Source organism: Quercus suber, unplaced genomic scaffold (assembly GCF_002906115.3).
Source record: "Quercus suber isolate HL8 unplaced genomic scaffold, Cork oak 2.0 scaffold_141, whole genome shotgun sequence".
Classification (NCBI taxonomy): Eukaryota; Viridiplantae; Streptophyta; class Magnoliopsida; order Fagales; family Fagaceae; genus Quercus; species Quercus suber.
In genome coordinates, this window is record NW_027069602.1 from 217,811 (window position 1) to 235,618 (window position 17,808).

General features: G+C 34.1%; 1 pseudogene; it reads right to left on the reverse strand.

Annotated features, from left to right (window-relative positions):
• The window catches only part of LOC111995607 (UDP-glycosyltransferase 83A1-like), an 8,908-nt pseudogene extending 6,154 nt beyond the window's left edge, over positions 1–2,754 (reverse strand).
• Between the last annotated feature and the right edge of the window lie 15,054 nt (positions 2,755–17,808).

Below are 17,808 nucleotides of genomic sequence, written 5' to 3' on the forward strand. Positions count from 1 at the left end.
GAATTCAAGAAAGAAGTAGTCCGTGGATTCGGAGCCTGCGCGTGGTCGTGTCAGGAAGTTCTACTGGTGGGTAGCATTAGGAAGTCGAGCGGGGAGCTTGTAGTCCTTTTGTACGAACTTCAATTCTTTCATAGTGAATTTAGGTTAGCCTTGAGGATCGGTGGGTCAAATCCTCCCCAGGTTTTTACCGTGTGGTTTCCTGGGTGATCATATCTTGTGTTATTTATTTTCCGCTGCTTTATATCTTGATATGATTGTTTAGATTGTTTTAACCTAGAATTGCTTAATTTGACTAAGTAACAACTTGGCTAATTAATCTAGGCTACACAATTTGTGTGTTTAAGGGGTCTAAATTTCCATCAGAATCATTAGCCTCTCTGTAAATTTGGTTGCTATGTTTCACACTTCGTTATCTACCCTAGCTATTAGATTTTCCCTTTCAATTTGGACTAGAAAAGTTAGTATATGCCAACATAGATATGTCATATATGACATTGATAAGGTAAATTAAATATACACTATACCAAAAAATAATATTAGATATAAAAGGCCCAATCTTAACTAATCAAATCCCAAATCTGTTAAATAACTCTAATTTAAGGTCTTTATTTCTAATCCTATCTAGATGCGCAAACAAAATAATAATAATCTTACTTGTAGTTAGGGGTGTCCACGACTCTAGTTTGGTTGGATGGGAAGCCAACCTGCAACCAACTTGAATAGATTGGGTTCCACAACAAATATGGGGTGACATTGTCAACGATGATTGCAAATTTGGGGGAAATGGTGGCAATATGGAGGAAGGAAGGTGTCTTTGGTTGGTCGGATCATAAAATTGGTTGTTTGGCACCAAAATTTGATGTCCGATTGATTTAATTTGGGTCTAGTACATTGAAAACTTCAACTGTCCAAAGAAAGTTGTCAAAACCATTAGAACCTTGTTGGTCCAGGTCGGGCTGGTTGGTGGAATATGTGGATACCCCTTGCAGTGCAGCTAATGTAACTTTAAGTTTGGTTAGTTTAAGATCTGAAAACTATTAAATACAGAGTTTTCCTCCAAATTAGTTTGAAAGAAAGTTCCTACAACTTTCTATGTGGTACCTCAAAATATTATTTACATATATTTTAATACATTACCTACTTAATAACCATGTGATTTATATAAATGATTTAATAAATCATGTGATATAATATGTGGTCGGTTGCTTCATCCTTGCTATCAAAAGATGCACTATTCTTTCAAATGAGTATTATTATGTATGAAAATAGGACAAATAGCACATTCAAAAAAACATATGCATGATTATCAACAAAAAATAAAAATGCATACATGTACAAACTAATATAAAGATCAAATAGTATAACTGTTAGGGTCAATTTTTTATGTAATTAGTATATTCTATGACAAAACCTACTTTACTTGTATTTGAGCAGATTTAAGTGGATTCAAGGGTATCATGAAGTACTTTGAAGAAGTATATCAAGTAATAATATTAAAGACATAAAGACTGCACAAAGAAAGAAGTGGTGAAAAGTTGAAAATTGGGATCTCGACACTTGTTTTGATATATCTTTCTATCGAGAATTAATGAACCTTGATACCTCTCAATACCTCTCATTCTATTGAGCTTCCCAGTTTCTAAAATCTCAGATTTTATTTTCGACCTATGTTGACAAGGCTTTTTTAGGGTTTTGTTCTCTAACCTACTAAATGATATAAAAACTTTATTTTACAGCCGTCATCATACATAGAGACATACACAGAGAATTTACATGCTTTTTGTGAAGCTACTACATACTTATGCCCTTAGGGTTTTGTAATCAAGTTGCCTTCAATTCTACAAGTGTGTAGTGAATAAATTTGCACCCATAAAAAAACTTTAAGTTGCTGGGAGTTAGAAATAGATTGGAGATTTGTGCATTGAAGAAGTCTCTACAAGACTAATTGGAGATTAGCTTAAGGGTTCAATTAATTGTAGGTTGATATTTTGGGATATGTTGGATAGTGGTAAGATTCCTTATACTTGTAACCATTTGCTCTTAATTAGTGAATTTTTGGAAGTGGTGACCTGAAATTTACTTGGAGAGGTTTTTAACTTGTGAAAGGCAATAAATCACTATGTTAAATTTAATTTTCACTGCACTCTAGATTAGATTTTTGATTTGTTTGTGCCTTCATGTTATTTGCATAAAATACAATAAATTAATCAATTTGGATAATTGAGTTAATTAACCGAGATTAATCTATAACCTAACAATAAAAATGATCTTACCATCAGAATTTATAATGCCATCATCAATGAGCCTTGGGATGCTAACTTGCAAGGCAAGCAAAGCTGCTATCCTAGTCCACTAGAAAGCTCCTTTAATTCCCATCTTATTGCCAACTTCAATGGCCCAACCCCATACCAACATCGGTCACTATACAACTGATCTTATCATCGCCATTTGAAGCATTAATATAGTTTATGAGCTCCTCAAGCTTCTTAGGCATGGTGTGTAACATAGATTCACATAACTTGCCCAACTCATTTCGGTCATCCTCAGGACCCAATCCATCTGGGATAGACACCAAACTAATGTTTGAATCCATGAGACTGTCCAACGCACCCACAACACGGTTGTGGTTGAAGTCTGTGTTTACAAATGTGTGATTTTGAACCCATGCTTCACTGTTTTTCGCGACAAAAGCATCGTGGGGTTCACATGGCCTTGTGCTGGAAATGGTAAGACTAGAATATGTGCCATGGCCATCTCTCTCTCTTTGCTAGTATTGAGTTTGTGTTTGAGTCCCGGAGAAGATAGTCGATTAATAGTATATGTACACTTCAATCAATCATCAATATATATATATATATATAGTTCATTTGGTTATGGTTTTTTAATTAAGAAAGCAAAAATCTCACGTGGGAGACCATGAGATTCTGCCATGCGGTACGATCGCACCATATAATAAGCATCAATAATATGGAATGGATTCAAATGCTTTAATCATTATTTAAATTACAATATTCCTAAGTTGTTTTTTAATCCTTTAATTGCGCTTTACTTTAAGTGAAAAATTGTAATAGACATGTGTGCGCAATTTTAAATTTCACTTTTCTTGATGAATTCATTTTTTCAACTAATTTTTATGACATACTCTATTTCTTTATCCTCTTGAGATTAAAAAAAATTATTTATCCCCTTAATTTCGTATTACTTTAATTCAATAAAAACCTAGTCATGTTTTCTTGGCATTACTTCATATTATTTTTTTTCAACATATTTTGAACATTTTATATAATCTTTCACATGGCAATTTAAAGCATGATCTGTGCATCGCATGAGCCCTTTGCTAGTTTTTGTAAAAGCAAAGTCCAACTTGACTCTAGGGGCTGTACTACGTGCAATATTTTTGAACAAAAATTACAAAAATCACATAAAATGCTATAACTTATGTCACAATTGTCCAAGTGGTAGAATATGAGTGGTGGAGAAAAAGTAATGAATTCATATGAAAATGACAAGCAACTAGTTACAATCTAACACAAAAGATAGTTGTGACAAGGCAAAAATTGTGACATTAATTACTAAAATTACTCTTTTTAGGACCACACTAGCTCTTCTCACAATTTGGAAATATCCTCTCACAACTTGCAACTCACAAGTAGAGAGCTAGAGCTTGGACTGGCTCTCTTCTCTTATGACTATAATTTAATTATAATTATTATGAATTAGGGTTTCTAAAAGTCCCAACCATGAAATTAATTATTCTCCTTCATTTTCTCATCCTCCGTAGAGGCGTAGACGTCACTCCATATATTGATGCATGCATTTTAATTGTTTGTTATCTTTTGCTTCAGATTTAATTTAATTTCGTTTTTCTATTCATTCTTGCAAAGTCTAATTAGGTTATGGATTTTATATATTTATTTAGAATTTTAACTGTTATTGGTGTGTTGTGTGATCACCTAAATTGGTGCAAAAAAGTTGTAACTTTGCACAGGGCCGGCGGCACTTCTTGTTCAAGGGGTTCAAATGAACCCCCTGACTTAAAAAAAAAAAAAATATATATATATATATATATATAAATAAATATTCATTTTAGTTTATTTTATACTTAAAAATATTTACATTGGCTGAAATTTTGCACATCCTGATCATAGATTAGTACAACCTAAAACTAAACAACAATTAGACATTTACTGTATTATTTATGTTAGTATGTAATTGAAGGAAAAAAAAAAGTAAAGTTAGTAATTGTTCAAATATTTGATTGGTTAAATAGACACTTAGTATAATATTTATGTATAGATGAAAATGGATGTGTGGGTTAATAAATAATTTAGTGTCAATTGGTTACTTTTTGTCATTTTAGTTTAGAATATTTTTATAAAAATAATAAAAACGGCATAAAAATAAATATTATACAAACTTAACAAAATAAAATGGTCACACCTAGCACATTTACAATAGATAATAAGAACAGATAATAACTATCATATAGCGATTTTAAAATATGAAAATTTGTAGAAGTTGTAAAATTTCATATATTTGCATTTTTTTATGAATTGAAATATTCAAATTTTTTTTGTGTTAAATTTTATTTAATTCAAATTTCTTAATAACCCATCTAAAAACAATTCCTGGAGCCACCATTAACTTTGCACCTCTCTCTCTCATTAGTGTACCTTTTATTGGTGTTATATTATTTAATAATTTTTTTATTAAACACATATCTTTTTACAAATCTACGGTCATATTATATTATCTTGCATACTTTTCATACTTGCAAAATTTCAACATGAATAGAGATCAATAACTATTTCATCTATAAAATTTTTAAATTTCACTTTTTTGGTATGAGTTCTATACATTGTATAGTAAATCATGTATGATTAACATGAAATTTGGCATGCATTAAGGACAAAGAAAATGTGTATTCCAACAATAAGATTTTTCAAAATATTAATCCAATTAAAAATATTAAGAGGTGTAATATTAACAAAAAGTTACACTATTTAAGTATTTACCACACATACGAAGTCTAACAAAAATGGAAATATACATAAGAAGAGTATTACATATACCCATTGGATAAGACTATATTTGGATCAATTAAAAAGCTACTCACCATTTTTTTTTAAAAAAAAGTTATTAAATGAGGGAAAGTGGTACAATTTTTTTTAAGACTAAGTTGTAAATTTGACCTTTGAAATTTGGTATAATTTTGATTTTGCTCCATAAAATTTTAAATGTTTGATATGCTCTCCTAACATTAGACACCGTTTGGAAAAAAAGTTCTTTTGTCTATGATCGGTACTTATGTGTTTGTTAAGTGTCACCTAAGACTACCACATGTACTAGTTGGTCCAATAAATTCATATCATGTTAATTTCATTATATAAATCATGTAATTAAATAACCTTAAAAAATTAAAAATAAATCTCTAAAATTTAATATTTTTTGGATGAACTAACTGCTCGCGAATTGTTCTTTCTCCATTAATTCTTTTTCACATTCCATTAAATTACATACAAAAAAAATTAATCCATTGAAATTGTTCGAAGGAATTGGAACCCCAAAATAGAAATAGAAATCTCATAATTAAATTAAAAATTAGACAAATATAAAGAAAAAAAAAGGTTTAAACCCGGCAAAGCTTCACCAATCAATCCCCCCCTCAAACCCTTTTCCAAATCAATCTCTGCACACAACCTTCGCTAAAATCACTTAACCAAACCCTAAACACCAACCCACTCTTGCACGCCAAAAAGAATTCCAATGTACAGAAAAATACTATTGGGTATTTGTTTGTGATCCAACATGGTGCCAAAGAGATAACCCAAATCGGACCGAATCTAATTGAAAATGAAATATTGTTCATTGTCTTTTCCCTTGGGTAAAGTCTTTTGCTTTTTCAATATGCAATCCCATTGCCTAAAAAATTACACGAATTCGTCTTTCGTCCTCACTTTACCACTAGTTTGTCTAATTGTTGCTCATATTTGTAGGACAAAATTGGCCTTTGCCCATTTCTATCAAAATATCTAGCATTTTGCCCCTCTTTTGAAACTAATTAGGGAAATGCCCTTCTTTTGAGAAAATCGAGTTTTAAAAGAGGGGCATTTCCCTAATTAGTTTCAAAAGAGGGGCAAAATGCTGGCTATTTTGATAGAAAGGGGCAAAGGCCAAATTTGTCCCATATTTGCAACTCCCTCTAGTATGTAAAACAAAATTTTCCTCAAAACTAGTTTGCCGAAAAGTTCCCCATCCTACTACAAGACATTTCAAAAGATTATTCACATATACTTTTAGTTACATTAGCTACTTAATAGCCATGTGACTTATTTGAAATATTTAATAAATCATTTAGTTTAACACTGGGATGATTGGTTCAAATTCCTTGCTACCGATTTTACCAACAGCAATGCACTTATTCTTTCAAATAAGTATATATGTATAAATAAGACTAATGAACGGTTTTAGACCCCTTAAAACAATCAGATTAACCTAGTTAATTAGCCAAGTGATTAACTTAGTCAATTTAAGCAATTCTAGGTTATCACAAACATACAATCATATCAAAAGTATAAAGCAGCAAAAATATAAAAGACACAATGATATGATCACCTAAGAAACCACACGGTAAAAACCTGGAGAGGATTTGACCTAGCTATCCTCAAGGTAACCTGAATCCACTATGCGAAAGAATCGAAATTCATACAGAAGGACTTACAAGCTCCTCGCTTGACTTCCTAATGCTACCCACTAGTAGAACTTATTGACACGACCATGTGCAAGCTCCGAATCCACGGACTCTTTCTTTCTTGAATTCTCCAATCAGCTACAAGCACCCATGCTTGATATTCTTTAAACTTCTATGGTAGCAACCGAGTTGATCATCAAGATGTTGAAGTAATCTCTACTTTGAAAACCCTAAGTTTTGTGTAAAGGAAAACTTCTCTAGATCTCACAAGAGATTTACACAAAACAGCAAAGTATGAGCAACAACTCAACTGGAGCAACTCTAAAAACATGGCTAGGGTTTTTCTTTATATACCTAGGGTAAAAATTGAAAACCCAAAACGTTTAATGAGTTAGGGTTGAGCTAGAATATTCTGCAGAAAAACATTCTGCTCGAGATTCGATCGATTGAGTCTTTCTTTCGATCGATCGAGCCAGGCCGAAATGCACCAATGCATCTGCAGCCTCTCGATTCCAACTTTACATGAAGGACCCAACTTTGAGCAAGTCTAAACAAGACTAAACAACCTGTTTTGATCATGGTTTGCCAACAATACAAATTAGAGTTCTAAATACATAAAATCCTAAATCTTTAGAACCTAACAACTAACAACACAATAAAAAATACACATGCATACATATATACAAACCAATATAAAGATCAAGTAGTATAGCAATTATCTTACCATCAGAATCTATAATGCCATCATCAATCAAGCTTGGGATGCTGACTAGCAAGGTAAGCGAAGTTACTGCACCAGGCTAGAAGACAGCTCCTTTAATTCCCATCTTAATGCCAACTGCAATGGCCCACCCCATTCTAGCACTGGCCATTATACAACTAATCTTATCATCATTGTTAGGGATATTTTTTTTAATTGGCTAATTCTTTGACAAAATCCACTTAAATTGTAATTGGGTAGATCTAAGATGGGTCTAGTACTTTAAGTAATATGTTGTTTAAGTCAAGTATTAAAGACATGAAGATTGATCCAAGAAACAAGTGAAGAAAAGCTGCTCATTAATTCTCGACAAATAGCTCGACAGATAGTTGCTATCGAGACTTAATTCGAAGCTTAATAGATAGCTCGACACTAACTCGATCTATCGAGAATTATGATTTCAGAATTTCCAAATTTGAAATCCGGCCCAAGCTTTTGTGTATGTGTAGGGTTTTTTTTCTCATAACCCTAGACATATATAAGGCTTATTTTATAAGCCGTCATATATGGATATAGAGACCAAATGCTTAGGCCTTGTTTGGATTTTTTTTCTTCATCACTCATCACTTCTCACTCAATTTCCATCACTCATTACTCATCACTTAAAATACCTAATTCCCTACACCCCACCCCATTGGCACCATCACTCACTTGTATCACTCAATATTTTTCAACTGTTTGTGGGACCCATACACTGACCCAATGTCAGTTGACTTTTCTCTCTCCTTTTTTTTTTTTTGATTGCCAAAGCCAAACATTTCTCTGATTCCTTCAAAATCAAAATAATCACAAAAAAAAAAAAAAAAAATCCAAAAACAAACAATCCACATAATACCAATCCATAATAGTCATCATTTAGAGGCTCGAAAAAACTAAAAAGAACCACTATCTCATATATATTTACCAAAAATAATACATAAAAGAAGTCCTCTAAAACCAGGACATAGTCTAATAATGCTTGAAACAAAAAACAAATTAAAGAATAATAGGAATAAAACATAAGAAATCAAAGAAGATCGGCAACAACATTTGATCAGAGATCGTAGCTGCACTTGGTTGTCTCAAATGCAATCGATGATGTCCCATTAGATTTGAGAGGAACGTTTAAGCCACACTTGACTTTGGGTTTAAATGTCCAAACTTTGATCCAACCTAGCTTCGGTCTGATCCGAAGATTTAGCTTCAAGCTAATCCTAAAAACCCCATCGGTTTTCTCCAAATCGAACTGGGAAACCTCGTCTGTGCCCAACAAAACCAATTGCTGTCCTTGAAAAAAAAAAAAGAAAAAAGAAAAGAAAAAAGAACCCAAGCCTAGAAACCCAATGAAAAGGAATTAAAAAGAAAAGAAAAAAGAAATGTGACCAAACCTAGAAACCAACGTGAAAATAAAAGAAAAGAAGAAAAAAAAAAAGAAGAAGAAGAAGAAGAGGAGAATAGAGAGAGGTGTGTCCCAGACCTATGAAAGACAAAAAAAAAAAAAATATATATATATATATATATATTCTGTTGGAGAGAGCAAAAAGTCTGACCGTGAGACCCCTATGTAATATTAATTACAAAAATGCCATTGAAAACAGAGTTACGTAAACTAAAAACACCTAAAATATATTTTCAGTTTCCATAACTCATCACTAAAAAATCAGAGAATTGAGTGATGGAAATAAAAACTGAAAATAGATTTATGAAAATCCAAATGGACTTCTCAGCCATAAGTCCCACCATTTTTGAGTTATGAGTTATGGAAACAGAGTTATGAGTTATGGAAACTCAAAATCCAAACAGCCCCTTAATTTCTCTGTAAGAAGTTACTGCGTTTGTACACTGTTGGGTTTTGTAACCAAGTGCTTCTTGATTTTCATTGTTGATGAAGTGAAGAAATTTACAACTAACAAAAACCATTTAAGTTGCTGGAATTAGTCACATACTGGGATCTGTGCAAAGGAGTTAGTCACAAATTGGAGGTTTGTGCATCAAGGGAAAGAAGGCTACTACAAGATCAAGTCCAATTGAGTATTGGAGTGAAGGTTCAACTGTAAGTTGATATTTTGGAATAGGCCAAGGTAGTTGGTAAGATTCCTTATACTTGTAACTGCTTGATTGTTATTTAGTGGATTCTTGGGAGTGGTGACCTTAAAATCACTCGGTGGAGTTTTTGCCTTGCAAGGTTTTCCCTATTTGTCAACAAATTATTGTGTCAAATTTATTTCCGTTGCATTTAGTATTTTTGGTGATTTGTTGATACCTCCATGATTTGCATGCAATTAAATCTAATTAATCAACTTGGGTAATTAAATTAATAAACCGAAGTCAAGCTATCTTAACCCAACAACTGGTATCAGAAAGGGCACACTCTTATTAGGTTTTAATCTTTGCTATGTGATCCATTGACCCTTTCTGTTATGGATCGTGGGCAATCCCTGATTATTCCTCATTTATTTGATCGGACTAACTATGCATACTGGAAAGTATGCATGAGAGTTTTTTTGCAGTCTCTGAATGAGAAAGTTTGGTTGACAGTCGAAGTAGGATGGACTAAACCTATAGATGCACCTACAACATGGGATGAAACCAAGATCAAGGCTGCAAACTTTAACTGTAGAGCATTGAATACCTTGTTTAGTGCTGTGACTAATGTGGAATTCAAAAAGATCTCCTCAACTAAAATTGTCAAGGAAGCATGGACTATTCTTTAGACTACCTACAAGGGCACAAAAGTGGCTAAAAACTCCAAACTTCAAAGGGTCACTATAAGTTTTGAGGAAATCAAGATGGATGATGATGAGTCATTTGATGAATTCTATGCCATACTCAAGGACATAGTGAATTCAGCATTCAATCTTGGAGATAAGATTCCAAAGCCCAAGATTGTTAGAAATATTCTCAAATCTCTTCCAGAGAGATTTCATGCTAAGATCACTGACATCAAAGAATCAAAGGATATTGATACTATTTCTTTGATAGAGTTGATTGGAATTTGTAAACCTATGAATTAGGTTTAGTAAGGCTTGTTAAAGCAACCAAGAGCAAAAACATGGCATTGAAGGTTAAAAGTGATGAAAAAGATGAATCGTTTGAAGATGAGGATGCTAAGTTAGAATCATACATAACTAGACAATTCAAGAAGTTCATTAAGAATGTGAATGTCAAGGGCAATAACAAGGATTGCAAACAATCTGCATTCTCTCAATTCAAGTCCTAGGACAAAACTAAGAGAGAAGCCAAAGATGGTGGCCAAAACAATAATGTTCCTTCTTGGCCCAAATGCTATGGATGTCAAGGGTATGGACACATGAAGTAAGAATGTCCTACTTATCTCAAATCCATTGGAAAGAGTAAAGCCTTAGTTGCCACCTTGAGTGATATGGAATCGGAAGCTAAGTTTTATGATAGTGATCAAGAAGGGATAGTAAGTAAATTTACTGCAACTATTGATTCCCCTGAGGAAGCAGTTGAGTCAGTTGATGAAGAAGAAGAGTTGATGGAATCCAAATTTGAGAAGATGGATGAACAAGATGACATCCATATAGCCCACTCAAAGTTGTACAAAGTTTTCAAGAAACATGACAAACTTTACAGACTTACTACAAAAAATCTTAGTGAGGTGGACTTGGAACAAGAAGAACTCTCCACCAAGGTTGATGAAGCTAATCAGACCATTGGAGTTTTGCGGTTTAGGAACAATTTTTCGGCTAAAAGGACCAAGAAATTGGATGCAGAATTATTCCAAGTCAGAGCTCAATTGGAAAGGGCTTTAAGTGCTAAGTTGGATGAAATGCTCAACTTCTAAAAAGCAGCTTCTGACAAAACTAGTTTGGGGTATGATCATTCTATCTCCTCATAATACTTCTACTAATGCTCATAATAAAGTCATTTTTATCCGCCTTCTAATAATGATAACTCTAAAGATAATGGACCTAAAACTAAAAGTGCAAGTGAGAGTAAAAATGATAAGGGAATATCTATTCTAGGAGCACCCCTAAGACTATTAAGAAAGAGACCAAGCAAAATGGCCATCGCTTTACCAGTAAGAAGTTTCAACCAAAGAAGCCACACTTCTGTCATCACTATGGAGCATCTGGACACACTTGTCCAAATTGCTATAAGTGGCTAGCCATTTAATAAAGCAATAGTGTGTCATCTTTTGGCAACCAAAATAAACTCCAACTCTCTTTGGCTCCTCTTGGAGAACTTCTTAAGGCTGTCATGCTTCTTTCGAACTTCAATGGATTCAATTCTCATTCTTATCCACCCGAACAAAGGTTCATGCAAAAGAAAGGTTCCTCATCCAAGTATCCCATCTAAAAGGAAAAGAACTCCAAGTGATTCTATCACTTTTCTCCCCTATTGCTTGTGTGTTTGTTGTTTTATGTTTTCTGTTTTCTATTTTGAGTCAGTCTAGTTTTTATGCTTTCTTTTTATATACTTGCTTTGGTTTTTTTTTTTTTTTTTTGGTTTCAACAAAAAAGTGAAAAAATCAAGAAAATACAAAAACAATGTGCGTTTGTGTATATTGGTAAATGGCCTTTGAAACAAAATTTTTCAACTTTGTATCACTTGTAGCTTAGATGAACATCTCATTACACAACTAAGCAATGTGAGCTTTGTGGCTCATTTTTGTGATGGGTATGGTTGGTTGATCTTTTATCATTCATATTCATATCACTCTTTGTAACAGGGATGACTAAAAAATCTTAAAAGAAAGGCATAAATAACCATCTCATTACTAAAACTTGTCAATCATAAAATATCTGTGTGCAATTCATAAAAGCTGTGCTCAGTAAGATGTAGCACTTGCGTAGCAAAATCAGGATGTTCAACCTACATAATTGGGTATTTTCTTTTCTTTCTCCTATATACCCATGCATGATATGCTTAAAAGAAAAATATGCAAAGAACATGAAAAGTAAAAAGAATCAAAATACTTTTAATATGGTTGCAAGCGTGTTTCTAGGAGATGTGGGAGTTATATGATGTACCTCAAAGGTGATGGTCCCCATCAAACAATTATGATTATGTGTGGGTGCAATTGACCTTCTCATATCATTACTCTTCATAGTATGAATCACTTATGCTTTCTTGCAAAAATTTTACACACAACACACGTACTTTTTACTACTCTTGATACATGTGCAGATACAATGTATTTTGGCCATCACAAGGAATACATGTGGTAATATATGCTTACAAAATTGTCTAAATTTGTTTTTGAAAATAAAATTGGTTAGACTTGTTTAGAGTGTTTTGATCTAGAAATGCTACGCATCTAGAGTTGAAGGAGTGTTTGAGTGCTTAGCATGTTGCTTAGATGTTTGTTATAGTGTCTATCTTGTTGCAACATCTTGTGTTTTTTTTCCTCCTTGAAAAACCTTGTTTTTAGCCTCTTGATAGCTGCTCAATACCTCCTCGATAGCATCTCGACAGTAGCTCAACACATGCCTCTTCAATCAAGATTTTTGGGTTTGTTCTCAACACCTTTCAATAGATAGTTCGATCTATTGAGCTAATTTCCTGGAGCTTCTGTCTGCTCAATAACTACTTAACACCTCTTCAATTTATTGAGATCTTTTTGCCATCGACACCTCATCAATACCTCTCGATCTATCGAGAATTAATTCTTAATACCTGCTCGATACCTCCTTAATTTATTGAGCTACGTTTTTCTATTTTTACTTGAGGTTCAACCCGATTTTGCTCACTCTCAAACATTTTGATACCTTTCTCTTCTCTCTCGACCCAAACACTCATTTTTCACCAATATCTCTCTTCCCTTCAAGATTTTGGCCTTACGCAAGCTTCAATTTCTTGGTAAGTGTTCTTAATCCTCTCTTTTTCACCTTCTTCATGCATTTCATGCATTTAGACCTAGGTTTTCTAGTTTTGGGAAATATTTGGGGTTTTTGTGTTTTTGCGAAATTTTTTGGGATGGGTTTTGTTTATTGTTATCACATGTTCATGAATTACATTTTATGTGCATTACAATATTGTTTCGTGCATTCTAGGATTGTGTGACTGATTCTTTCTTGTGAGTGTTGTTAGATTGGATTGGGTTTTTGCCCTTGATGCAATTTACTTTTGCACATCATATGCTTATGCATTACCATGCATAGTTCTTTCTTTCCTTCTTTCCTAAACCTTTTGTTGTGTTCATGTTTTATTTTTCTTCCCTCTTCTCGTTTAGTTTCTTGTCTATGGCACCTAAAAATTCAATCCCCTCTTGGAACCCAATCTCACATTGTCATTCCGCTTCTTCTTCTTCTTCTTCTTCTATTCCTTCCTTTATTCGTTTTCGTAACGAAGATGCCCAAAAGGACTTCGACGAGAACTTTTCTGACCAGGCAATTCATTCAGAACACCAAGGCATTCTATCTGACTTTTCAGACACTCCTCTACCCAGTGCATTTCGCTTTCGGGGATGGGCTTCTCTAAGTGAGAAACCCTCGAGGTGTCTCGACATGTTCATACAGGAGTTTTACTTTAATATGCATGCCATCGATACTTCTGTGCCTTAGTTTACTATGGTATTCCATGTTACACGTATCCTAGTTACCCAGGGCTCATTTCCGAGGTACTATGCATCTCTAGGGTGGATCATCAAGATTACCCTAATCATGAGCATCTCTCTTCTATCTCTAGAGACGAGTTGGCCTCACTATTTTGTGAGAAGGCCATGTTGTGGGGAGGTTCCCTAAATTTCTCCACAACCAAGTTTACTAAGGGTTCAAGGATCCTTAATATGGCGATGACCTTTGTTCTCACTCCACGGTCACACTATAACACAATCACTAAGCCTCGTGCTCGTTTTCTTCTTTCTCTCATGGAGAATCTCTCTATATATTTTCCATCACACATGATAGAATCTATTATAGAGGTTTATTAAGACACAGCTACACGTGATAAACTCATCTTTCCTTCAGCTATCACACGTATCCTCACACACATGTACGTCACCTTTCCTCCCTCTTCTCTTTTCTATGTCATGGGTGCCATTAACAAGGAGTCTATCTGGAGGAGTGCAAAACAGCTGGCTATGAAGCAACCTCGTGTGGAGACGACGAATGCAGCCCCTACCTCTCGACCCTCTTCTTCATCTACCCCTTTTTCCTCCTCTAGGGCAGATGTCTCTCTTGTTGACATCATGGATTAGCTTCAGCATATGCATGCTGATTTTGGTAGTTGTCTCGACTATCTGTCTGATGAGATGTGTCAGATAAACACCAGAATCGGTCGCATCACTCACCGCTAGTCTCGCCTTGGTGGTTTTGCACCTTCACCTTCATTTGAGCCTGCTGAGGAGTCCTTTTCTAGTGGAGATGATGATGATGATGCTGATGGTTCTAGCTCTTCTAGTGATGATGAGATGACGACCTCTCAATGATGCTTCCTTTGTCACTCGTGATGGGGGAGTAGTTTTGTATATGAGAGTAGTCATTATGTTAGGGGGAGAGCTAGCATAGGATATACTAGATAGGGATGTAGTGAGGTTTTAATATATCTTTTTTCGCTTCATGTACCGTGGTCTTGTTACCATTTTTACATACATTGTATTCTTCTTTCTATATATATGATGATGTATGTTTTTCACCTTATCTCTCATGTGTTGTTTTTTCTCTCTCTTTATACACATGCTTCTTCTTTTATACAACTTGTCTATGTTTCACACTTGATGCCTTGATGAATCTTGTTTAAGTGTTTCGGTTAAAATAGGTTACAAGTCTACCATGCCATGATCTCTTTTCTTGTAAAGTTTTTCAAGAGTTTGTAATAGGGTTAGACTTGTGTACTTTTGTAAGTTATGGGATAGTTGTGTAAGAATTCTCTCATAATTGTTGTTTGTGGTTTTGTCACGGATTGCCAAAGGGGGAGATTGTTAGGGTTGTATTTTTTGTAATTAGCTAATCTTTTGACAAAATGCACTTTACTTGTAATTGGGTAGATCTAAGATGAGTTTAGTACTTCAAGAAACATGTTATTCAAGTCAAGTATTAAAGACATAAAGATTGATCCAAGAAATAAGTGAAGAAAAGCTGCTCATTAATTCTCGACAGATAGCTTGACAGATAGTCACTATTGAGACTTAATTTGAAGCGTAATAGATAGCTTGACACCAGCTCGATATATCGAGAATTACGATTTCAAAATTTCTAGATTTGAAATCTAGCCCAAGCTTATGTGTATGTGTAGGGTTTCTTTTCTTACAACCTTAGACATATATGAGGCTTATTTTAAAAGCCGTCATATACGGATATAGAGACCAAGTGCTTAATTTCTCTATAAGAAACTATTGCATTTATACGCCATTGAGTTTTGTAACCAAGTTCTTATTGATCTTCATTGTATGAAGTGAAGAATTTTGCAGCTAACAACAACCATTCAAGTTGCTAGAGTTAGTCATGTACTAGGATTCATGCAAAGGAGTTAGTCACAAATTTGAGGTTTGTGCATCAAATGAAAGAAGGCTACTACAAGATTAAGTCCAATTGGGTATTGGTGCGAAGGTTCAACTGTAGGTTGGTATTTCGGGATAGGCCAGGGTAGTTGGTAAGGTTCCTTATACTTGTAACTGCTTGATTGTTGTTTAGTGGATTCTTGGGAGTGGCGACCTTAAAATAACTTGGTGGGGTTTTTGCCTTGCGAGGTTTTTCCCATTTGTCAACAAATCACCTTGTTAAATTTATTTTCTACTACATTTAGTATTTTTGGTGATTTGTTGGTGCCTCCACGATTCGCATGTAATTGAACCTAATTAATCAACTTGGGTAATTGAATTAATTAATCGGGGTCAAGCTATCTTAACCCAACAATCACCATTTGAAGCATTGATATTGTTTATGAGCTCCTCAAGCTTCTCTGGCATGGTGTGTAAGATAGTTTCACATAACTTGCCTAGGTCATTTCGGCCATCCTCAGCACCCAATCCATCTGGGATAGACACCAAATTAACGTTTGAATCCACGAGGCTGTCCAATGCACCCACAACACGCTCGTGGATGATTTCTATGTTCACAAATGTGATTTTGAAACCATACTTCACCATTTTTCGGAAAAAAAAAAAAAAAAAAAGCATCATGGGGTTCACATGGCCTTGTCCTGGAAATGGTATAACTAGAACATGTGCAATGGCCATCTCTCTCTCTCTCTCTCTCTCTCTCTCTCTAGTATTGCGTTTGTGTCCAAGTCTACAAGAAGATAGACAATTAAAGAGTACATGAGCACTACAAATTTAGTAGAAGTCAACTTTACATTTTGGCCTACACTAGATGACTAAGTTTTGCCATAGTTGAATTGACTTAGAGAGTAGTCTTGGGTTAAGTTCAAGTTATACATGGTGTAACTTTAATCAATGTTATACTACTCAATATTTTTTAATTGAATGCGAATTTTAACAAATCAACCATTGGATTATATTATTTTCGTGTATTCTCCATGCTTGCAAAATTTTAAGATAATTAAATATCAATAGTTATGTCATCAATTAACTGTTTAAATTCAAGTGTTTGTAGTTTAATAATGCATAAAAAATGAGTTTATAGGTTAAATGATAAATAACAACTGATTGACATGAATATTGGTATGCATGTTTTAGAACATGTAATCCAACTGTAAAAATTTTAAAATATAAATTCAATAACAAATTATTGGTTTCACATGGCCTCGAAATAATAAAAGTTACGCAGGTCATCTCTCTTTTTTCCTTATTCATAGAAGATAGACAGCTATATGAACTTTTAAGCTAATATTTTTTTGATATGTGGGGCTACACACTATATAAAACTCGATTGTAATGTCTCATGTAACGGCGTACGCAACGCTTTTTTAATATTCCATGTGTGTTCTCATTGAATCCCAAATCAATTTTTAATATCCTGGAACTTAGGAATATGTTTTCTATTTGTTATTTTAGTTGGCATAAGAGGAAGTTGAATCATGTAGCGCATATTATGGCAAAATGCTCCTAGGTGTTAACGGTCCTTGTTATAATAGTTCATCCATCATAGCTACTGCCAGGGAAGCTTGGAAGATGGATTTTGTTGCATGTTCTTGTCAATGAAATTTGATTTGGATCAATTACATGCTAGTCACCTCTCTCTCTCTCTCTCTCTCTCTCTCTCTATATATATAGAAGAGCGTAAGTGTTACATTTTTTGACAACTCTCTTGTTTCTCTTGGAAGATGTTGGAAAAGTGTGTTAGTGTAGAATTGTGATAGGTGATAACATCATAATATAATGCACTCTCACACAGACACAAAGTTGTAACTGAAAGAGGAAAAATAAAGTCACAAAACTCTAACGGTAACTTTACTTGCCACCAATCAAACGGTGACGTTTAGAATTGAAGAGAACTGAACGTCGTTGTTT